Source organism: Lactuca virosa, chromosome 4 (assembly GCF_052849685.1).
Source record: "Lactuca virosa cultivar CGN04683 chromosome 4, Lactuca_virosa_CGN04683_v6, whole genome shotgun sequence".
Classification (NCBI taxonomy): Eukaryota; Viridiplantae; Streptophyta; class Magnoliopsida; order Asterales; family Asteraceae; genus Lactuca; species Lactuca virosa.
In genome coordinates, this window is record NC_136429.1 from 116,394,003 (window position 1) to 116,405,019 (window position 11,017).

Genomic DNA, 11,017 nt, shown 5'->3' on the forward strand with positions numbered 1-11,017 from the left:
CCATGTTGGCATTCATGTCCGAATTAATTATCTCTTATTTTTCAAAAGTGATTTGAATACCTTCACATTGCTATATTATGATTTAAAATTTCAATGTTTTTATTATATTTGCAGAAAGGTGAATAATACCATAATATATATTTTGTTATTTAATGTTTTTTATTTTATAGGAAAAAGAGTTGGTAAAAGAAAAACAAACTATTGTGGTTCTAGGGCTATGTGCTCCAAATGCCCCCACTAAACTGATGGACCCTTCTTCAAGTAGACCACCCCCCCCACGGGCCTTGACTACTTCCAATTTCACTTAGCTCCTTGCTCTCAAAACACACCTCCTATACCTACCTTTACTTCGGTATGTATATGGTTTTACTTTTACACTTAAGTTTTGTTACATTTAACATTTTTTTCATTTTTGGTGGTTGGTTTAATGATTGATGGATTCTGGTAAAATGTAGCACACCTTTGTTCCTTTGTACTGATATCAAGCCTAATAACATAGTAGTAAGTATCAACACCTTAATTCCTTATATAATTTTTGAGTAAATTACTACAATGGTGCGTTTGCTTTTTGATTTTACCGTGTTTAGCCCAAAATTGTAACTTTTTTTCGTTTAGTATTTATTTTTTGTTTCAGCTAATGCTTCACGCCCTTACTTGCCATCCACGCCCGGTGGACAGCCGCCCATGACACTATGTTCAACATTTTTACCTGGTGTACCAGGTGGCAAACCAATGACACAATGGATTTGTGTACATGATATGTGAAAGAAGAAGGCGCCCCTTAATAACAATTTAGTATCAAGTTATATACTTAGGGAAAACCCCTTAATAACAATGTACTATTTGATCACCTTAATATCAATGTATTACAATTTTTTGATAACTTGTTTAACATGATATTGGATGAAATTGATTGTTTTTGTATATATTTGATTCCATATTTTTGTATTATCCGTAAATTACTATCGTAAATGCATGTTGTAAATGTATATCGTAAATGGTTGCTGAGTTTTATGACACGTAAATGTGTGTCTTCATTTATGACACGAAATTTAATGATACACAATGCATATCGTAAATGCACGTCGTAATCTTACGACACGTAAATGTGTGTCGTCTTCCTTTATGACAGGGTCTTCCTTGACACGCAATGCGTGTCGTAAAGGAGCATCGTAAAATGCGGGTCGTAATTGCGAGTCGTAAATGCGTGTCGTAAATAGACGACGCGCAAAAGCGTGTCATCTTTTTCGTTATGACAGGGTCTTCCTTGACATGCATTTGCATGTCATCTGAGCGTTTTACGACACGCATTGCGTGTCGTAAAAACCTATTTTTGTACTATTGTTTATAAGTGTTATATCAATAACTAATTACAAAACGTTAGCAAAACACACAATACTTGTAACCCCGATTAGGCGAAAAAACTCGTGCCATAACAGACCATAATGCGTCATGGCATGCCATATCACACCTTGTCACGCCCCACGCCTAAAAACAACAACGTTATGAGCCTTTTCGTAACAGCAAAGCCACGCCTCACGCCATGGCATGCCTTAGTGCGCGCCATGGCGCGCCTTTTAGAACACCGATGGAACACGGAGTTCACTTCTTGTATGAACCTCATCTTTCTGCATCAAAGCCTTCTCGTACTTGGTAACTTTCACATTCAAGATGCAGTAGCCACATCTAGTGCCTTTGAGGGAATTCGCCATTGATATCTTGAATTTTACTTTTTCGTAGTTTATAAATGCAAAATATGACCCGCTCTTGTCTTCCATGCTCGGGATGAATATATCTGCCATTCTCCCAAAGTCTCTAAAAGCTTCCTTTATCATAGAAACAGTTGTGTCGTGGTGGATGTTAGTGACGTAGAAAGAAGTGATGATCTTAGCCTCCACCATCCTTGATGTCACCGTAGTGACCCTTCGTCTCGTGACCCTACGTATCCTTAGAGAGCTTTTTTTTGTTTTAAAATAGTTATTATCTTTGTTAATAGATAAGAATTTAATATGTTGATATTCCTGATAAAAAATCAATTATTTTGTTATTATAGAAATAAAATATAATACTATAACGATAGAAATAAAGTATGTTGATATAAAAAATAAAAAAGATGATATGCTTCTATTGTAAATAATAACATGTAAGTACATTTTTTATTGGTATAATTTATGTAGCTATAATAGATAAAAGAATATTATGATATGTACTTTGTTTTACTAGGTTTTTGTGACACCAGTCAAATTTTGGTCAAAAATAAATTGATCAATAATCGTAATTAGGATGAACCAAGTGGTAGAGTTTGTAACAAGGTTTCCAAAAACATAAAGAACACTAAAATCTGAGTTATAACGAAGAAGTTATGACCAATCGAAAATCCGCGACAAAACTAGCAAAACACTGTTCAGTGTAAAAAGTGAATTTTCGATAAAAGGCTTTTTAGCCTTAAAAATCTAAATGAGGGTTGTATAATATGTTAAGCCGAGAACGTTCATCAAAAGAACGTAAAAATCTGACTTCGTATGAGGAAGTTATGATTTTTCGAAGTTTCGGTTTAGCAGTAGACAACTAAAAATTCGAAATATAAATCGATCGATCTTTAGCCGACGCAACTTAAACAAGAATCGGAGGTCTCGACAAAAGTAGCACAACAGTAAAAAGACAGACGAAAAAGGACGTCGGATGAAGAAGTTATGAATTTTTAACGGATTTCCTGTCCCGATCTGTTAAAAATAATAATATTAAAAGAATAAAGTCAAAATCAGCCGACGAAGCCTTAACAAAAGTCGTAGATTATGATTTTACCTACGCGTGCATATAAAGAACGTCAAAAACGGAGCTCGTATGCGAAAGTTATGATTTTTCGCAAGTTTTTGGCACAAAAATCAAGAAAATGTTGAAAACCGGGAAATTTCGCATGAGTCATCCTCGGAAACTTCATCATATATTCTACCAGGAGGAATTCCACTGAGAAAATAGAATCATCTCCCAGTTCAGGCAGTCACTCAAAAATCTCTAGGAACTAGAGTAGTCATGATCCTATGTGATCGACTATGGTAAAGAATGGGATACCCATTTACCAATTAGTCGAGTCCTTTATCACGCTAGCATTCAAGTTGCTCCGTTCGAAACCTTCTATGGTCACAAGTGCAGATCCTATCTGCACTAGACTAAATTAGGTAATATGCAACTAGCTAGAGATCCAATTTCCACACAGCACCTTCGATGATCTGGAATTCATCCGAGAAACTACCAAAATCAAAATACGAATCAGGAAGCGACATAAAGCTTCCAAAGTTAATCAAAGAAGCTACGACTTTGATAAAAGAAAACCATTGAAATTCCAGGATTGATGACCTTGTCATATGAAGGTCTCTCCCTAGAAGGACAAGATACGCTTGAGAAAGCGTGGAATACAAAATTCAAGGTACATAGGACCATTTGAGATTCTTACCAGAATCGGTCTTGTACTTTTAAACTTAAACCACCACAAAAAAATTAATAACATTCATCCCATATTTCACATATTTAATCTAAAGAGGTGTCTATCCGATGAATCATTGTTATTTCACTCGATGAAACCAAGTTAAATAAAAGTCTACACTTTGTAGATGAACCAATGAAAACCATGGATAAGGAAATCTAAAGAACCACGCTAAGTCTCATCCCGTTAGAGAAGGTTCGCTGGATTACAAACCAGGGACCTGAATTCACTTGGGAAAGGAAAGATTAGACCTAGTCCATGAGTATCACTTTAGACTTAATTTCAGGACGAAATTCCCTCTAACAGGGGGATAATGTGACACCAGTCAAATTTTGATCAAAAATAAATTGATCAATAATCGTAATTGGGATGAACCAAGTGGTAGAGTTTGTAACAAGGTTTCCAAAAACATAAAGAACACTAAAATCTGAGTTATAACGAAGAAGTTATGACCAATCGAAAATCCGCGACAAAACGGACGTTGTAGAATATGTTAAACTGAGAACGTTCATAAAAAGAACGTAAAAATCTGACTTCGTATGAGGAAGTTATGATTTTTCGAAGTTTCGGTTTAGCAGTAGACAGCTAAAAATTTGAAATATAAATCGATCGATATTTAGCCGACGCAACTTTAACGAGAATCGAAGGTCTCGACAATGGTAAAAAGACAGACGAAAACGGACGTCGGATGAAGAAGTTATGAATTTTTATCGGATTTCCAGTCCCGATCTGTTAAAAATAATAATATTAAAAAAAAATTCAAAATCAGCCGACGAAGTCTAAACGAAAGTCGTAGAGTATGATTTTAACTACGCGTTCATATAAGGAACGTAAAAAACGGAGCTCGTATGCGAAAGTTATGAATTTCGCAAGTTTTTGGCACAAAAATCAAGAAAATGTTGAAAACCGGGAAATTTCGCATGAGTCATCCTCGGACACGTCATCCCTCGCATGCGAAGCCTCCACGTGTCACCTCCTGATAGGACCGAGCTTTGCGTGTCGCCTTCTGATTGGACCAAGTCCGCGGTCCACTTAGCCTCGGACACCTTCGCAGGAGACACCTCGCGGACACTCCTCGGATGCTCCTTGGACCCTCTTGCCCTCCTCCTACTGGACCGAAGCCTGGTCCAATCCGAAGCTGCCAGCTGCGAGCCACCTATCCGAACCGAAGCCACCTGTCCGAACCGAACCACCGCTTCGCCACCTGTCCGAGGCACGTGTCTCGTTTTCCTTGCTCCGGATCCGAGGCTGCGGCCTATATAAGGCATGCGAGCCTTCTCGGATTTAAGGAGTTTTTTACCCCAAATTTCACATTTTCACCCCCTTAACTTTCTCACGACCCCCCAAGGCCGCGGTATCGTGTCTAAAACCCGAAGCAAACCCCGGAGCCCCGGAATTCCCGAGAAGTTATCCTCTCTCTAGTCGAAACTCTGCCCGATTTGAGCCGGTTTCTCGTCAAATAAACTCTTTCCGGGAATCGAAACGCTGCCCGAATCACCGCTTATCAAAGTGAGTTCATACCCCTATAATTTACCTTTTCAATGGGTTTTAAATGCTTTTTAGGGGGTGGGGGGGGGGGGGGGAATACAAGTTTAACACAATATTAAATTGTGTTAATAACTGTATGTGATAATAATCACACAAAAATTTTCCGTATGCTTTTAAGAATTACCAAATACTTCCAAAATGACTTGAAGCCATGTTAAATCTTTAAAGTCATGTAAACTCCGTTAAATTCTTCGAAAAAATGTTTTATAAGCTATTTCAAAGTATAAATGCCAAAATCATGTTTATATATGTATAAATATATAAATAAGATTTGAAGGGCTTAGGACTAATGAATTCTCTTATTTCCTTTTCCTTGTTTGGATGTGGAGTTAAGGTTGTATTATTTGCCCGAAGGTCGTTTCCTTCTTAATTATATATATATATATATATATATATATATATATATATATATATATATATATATATATATATATATATATATATATATATATACATATATGAGTATAAAATGTTACTCCTTTTAGTATCAATACCTTTGTATCAGGCTGAGCAAAGGTGTTCATCCATGAGAAATCATGCTAATCAGATAGAACATATAAATTATAATAGGTATAATTTATGATTCAAAACTAAATATACAAGTATGATTCACGACTGTATACTTTCCAAGGAAATTACCAAAATTCATTCAACTATACCAAGATATGTATAATGCCTTTAATATACGAACAACATATTAAAGAAGTAAAGATACATCATACCGGGTTTGCATTAGCAAAGGTACTACACATAGTATCAGAGTTAGCAAACATGAGGTAATAATACATCATACCGGATTTGCTTTAGCAAAGGTACTATACAAAGTACCCAAGTTAGCAAACACGAGGTAATAACACATCATACCGGGTTTGCATTTTCAAAGTACCAGAGTTAGCAATCACAGGGTAATAATAATAATATATCGTAAATCTCGTTGAAACATTAAATTTGTGAGACCCTTCACGGTGTACTTATCTAAGTACGACTTTTAATTCCTGACCTATTAACCAGAATCTCTTATAAAGAGAGTGTGAATTTGTGTATAGATCTATCTGGGACTGACAATCCCGTACCTCTACTGTTCGCTACAGTTTGGCCGGCAGGATAGGGTGTCAAATATCATATCCATTCCGACGCCAGAAGAACATCGCAGCAGGCATATCAGTCATATTAGTATGGTTAATATAACTCACATGAATAAAACAATGAGTTAATTACCAAGTGATATACTTGTCTTAAAACAGTAAGAAAAGTTAATTACATCCCGACCAAATATACCTTCTGTAGTTTTTACTTACAGTAAAAGCTACGTATCATGAAATCAAGTATTGTACTTCTGGTTTTGAACATTTAAAACCACAAGGCAGTATTATGGATAATACAATGTTTTCCAGGATTAATACTAAGGTTTTTACTATATAACAGATATAACTAAGAATACTTCTACAAAGAAAACGATTTATGGGATTAAACCACTTATACAAAGGAAACGGTTTATGGGATTAAACCACTTTTACAAATGAAACGGTTTATGGAATTAAACTACTTATCAAATGGAACTTAGTCATTTAATCTCTGTAAACTAGTATAACATAAAATACCTTTAGTGGTTAATTCTATAATTCCTTAGTTATTACATCAGAGTTGTACATAAGTAATATTCGATTGACAGTGAAATATGTGACTTCCGCCTTACTTCTTGTTCCTTGTTTGGTTGTGGGCTTAGGGCAGATACACCCATTTGACTGTACATTCGATATTGGGTTATATATAATCAGTATAAACTAAGTAATTACAGAGGGAAACTATTGAGGTTATCAATCTATCACCTCAGGAAATATACGATTTCCTGGAGAAACCAGTGAACTTATCCAAAGAACATAGGGTATACTTAACAGAACTAAAATACTTATGATCTCACCAGGTTAAATGTTGATCTACTCTTTCCAAATAACTTGTATTCTCAGGAATACAGTAGTCAGGTACACTCCCAAAGCTTTTTAGAAGACTACCTAGTACCGTACCGCGACTCTTGTCTTCTACTGTACCTACTTTAGTGTTTGAATATGTAATGTTTAAACACTTATGTAAAACTTATACTTATTAATACAATGGTTGTTTGTACTTTGATTACTATATTGCATGTGTTGTGATACTTACCTAAAGTCCTCCGCCCCCGAACGTTTCCGCCGTTCTGGTTTGGGGGTGTGACAGTTTTCTATTTGCTAATTTATGTATGATTCTTTTCAAATTTTTTTAGGTTCAATGGTTGAAAGGAAACCCCATCCTGAAGCCCAAATGACTAAAAGAAAGTCACAACTTGAATGCCAAATGGACAAAATCATGAAATGCTTATGTAATAACCCTCCCGACAATGCATATAGTGATCTTTACATTATTTTTGTAAAGATTTTTAGGTTTTTATACATTTATATTTGACAAATTTTAAAAAATGAATAGTGTGGTTTCCAAAAAAATCGAGTCCAGTACCTAATTTTTTGCGGTGTCATGAAAGATCCATTTGGTTTTAATATTGATTGTGTTTTGTACTTTACGCATATAAAAATATATTTCTACCCACTTTTATTTATTTTTATAATAATGTTTAACTAAAAACTCCACCCTAGGTCCATATCTCTCTCTCTAAAGAAAAAAAATACCACCCCATGTTCTTCTTCACCACCGCCTTTACCACCGTCAATCTGTAAGTTCTTAAATTGATTGTTGATATGTGGATTTGGTTTCGTCTTTGGTGCACCCCAAACCTGTGCAAGCTTTTCGCTTTTATCAAGCCTTTTGATGAGTGTGCCTGAATCAACATCTCCCAATATTTTCACCTTACCCTCTTTTGTAATCATAATACCCTCGATTTTCTGTAGGATTTTCTTCACATTACTTTTTATACGTTTTAATTGAAACTAATTATGAATAGATTGCTCGGTGAGAGAGAGAGAGAGAGAGAGAGAGAGAGAGAGAGAGAGAGAGAGAGAGAGAGAGTTGAAAATCATGGAAAATGTAAAGGCAAGTCTAATATCTCTGAGTTCAAAACACACAAAGAATTAAAAGAAGCAATATACAGATGGTCGTTAACAAATTCTTATAATAAAAACACATATTTCTTATCAAACTAGCAAATTGAAGAAGGTTATGTTTGTACCTGAATCTTCATGAATTCTTCTTTGCTCATCTTTTTGTAGTTAAACAAAAAAAATGCAAACAAAAAATAAAAAAGAAAAACAAAAAAGTGCTTGTGAGTTTTACAGTTCTAAAGTGACAAGAAACAAAGAACAAACAGAAAGGGAAGAAAAATCAAGAATTTGTTGTTAAAATTAAGGAGAAAAATGGAGATATTTTGGTTTCTTTGATTTGAGTGAAATGAGAAGAGAGAAGCCAAAAGGGTTCTTCCCTTTATACAACAAAGAGAACTTTGACAATAAGATTCATTGGCGGTGGGTAGACATTAAAATCCTTTATCTATGGTATTCCTATTTTCGAGATAGAGATGAGGATGGTGAAGAAGAACAAATGGGGGGAGAGAGAAAAAGAGAGAGAGGGAGAGAGAGAGAGATATATTTTTGAGTATTTTAGTGTTGCGTATTTTGGGCCTTTACTTAGTGTTTTGTGTATCCGGGTTAGGCCTGTCCACCCGTGATTAATGATTAGGGTTGTAATGCCCGTGTTTCTAGGCTAGGCATTAATATTGACATTATAGTCTAGGTTAACCTTTGTAACTCATTTTGAAGAAATGAAAAGGAATTATGCGAATATTATGTGAATTATGTGTTTATTGCTTAATTATTAGGGCTTAATTAATTAAGAATAAAAATGAGCGTCAAAAATTAAATTTTGGATAAAGCCGATATCTATTAAGAAACTTGTAGTGGGCGTGACAAGGATTATGGATATATAAAGAATGCCGAAATCCGAGTTATAACGAAGAAGTTATGACCTGTCGAAGTTTCACGACAAAACCGGCACGGGGCCGAATGTCGTAAAAAGTGAGTTTTCGATATACTACTTTTTGGCCTTAGTGATCTAAACGAAACTCGTAGTGTTCGTTAAACCAAGAGTAAGTATAAAAAGAACGCCCAAATCTGACTTCGTATGACGAAGTTATGCTTTTTCGAAGTTTCAGCTTAGCAGTAGACAGCTAAAAACTCGAATTTTAGATCGAGTGATTTTTAGCCGACACGACCTAAACGAGAATCGAAGGTCTCGTAAATAGTAGCACAACTGTAAAAAGTCTGACGAAAACGGACGTCGGATGAAAAAGTTATGAATTTTTAACGGATTTCCTGTCCCGGTCTGTTAAAAATAATAATATAAAAATTAAAATCAAAATTAGCCGATGAAGTCTAAACGAAAGTTGTAGAGCGTAATTTTACCTACGTGTGCATATAAAGAACGTCAAAAACGGAGCTCGTATGCGAAAGTTACGGATTTTAGAAGTTTTGGCGCGAAAATCGAGAAAATTCGCATATTCACGTTTTTGCCACGTCACCCTCGCTTAGAACGTGCCACGTGTCCGAAATTGGTGAGTCAGGAGCTGCTGAGTCATCCGAGCTCCTGACCTGATCCGAAGTGGTCCACTGAGAAGGTGACACGTACCCTCTAGCACATGTCCGAACCCTCGCAGCATGCCACGGATTCCCCCCTACTTCGGACTAGACCTCGGTCCAATCAGGAGAGGACAACGAGGCCTTCGCATGTGCAGCCACCTGCGCACCCTCGCCTGCGGACCCCACCACCAGAACCGACTTCGGACCCCTATAAATAGAAGGGTCATGCGAGACTTCTCGGGTACTTTTGGGAAATTGACACTTTTAGCCCATTTTTCCATATTTTCTTCATCTTAGCATCCCCCAAAGCCCCGGTATTGATTATAACCCCCACAATACGCCACGAAGAGCCCGAGAAGCCAGGAAAATTTATCTTTTCGGTTTCGAAGCCGGACCCTCACAGAGCCCGGTTTCTGAATAAAACTCCCGGTTTTATTAGAAACGATCGTTTTTAGGAAACGAATTGCTGCCCGATTTTCATTAAATCAAGTGAGTGTATAGTCACTTTCATTTTACACATAGATATGAAGTATTTACCTTATAATACATGCTATGTGTAAATATATTAATTGTTTATTTGAGGTGACTGATGAGTTGATGTTTTATACAAGTTTTAAACTGTATAAGTATTTTTATCTACAAATATGTTGGGTAGAACATGGGTAGATAGTTGGTATGTGATAAAATAAAGTGATGAGAGGCCCCGATGTGATTTGTGATTCAGTCATCTAGCGGAGTTTGGATGACGACCACGGACTTTCTAGACGGTCCAGTGGGAAACATTAGCAGGCCCGCAACCTGTAGGTGTTAATGAACTTGGGTGTTTATTCGTTGTACTCCAATCCCCCTCATGGTTGCCTTTAGGACATATATGCCTGAGGAAACCCCTTAGCAGTAGTGTCCATCCCGATGATATTCTTTAGGCTAGGTCCCTTGTGAAAAGTGTTTAGGGAGGTAAAGTGAGGATAACGGGAACGGGTAATCAGGGTTATTATTGATTGTTGAACTTAATAAGTTTATTATTATTGTGGGTTGAAAACCCTATATGCTCACCAGGCTCCCAAGCCTGACCCACTCAATTTTTTTTATGATTACAGGTAGTGGACCCCGAGCATAGTCGGAGGATGACGTGAGATTTTTGGATTATAGGCCAGTAGTTGTAAATAACTGTAGTAAGGCTTATAATGTCTTGTTTATGCTTTTGATCTGTATCGGAACATGACATCCCGAGGTTTTGATATATAAGGAAAATATATACCTTCTTAATGAAGGGTTTTGATAAAATTTTATCATATGTTGTTTGGGGACCAATTCCGCAACATCTTTTGAAAAGATTTCTCTGATTTTATTTTAAAAAGCATAAATTAAATCGGTCTTTTCTGGCCGAGAAATTAGGGGATGTCATAGTTGTTATCAGAGCATTAGT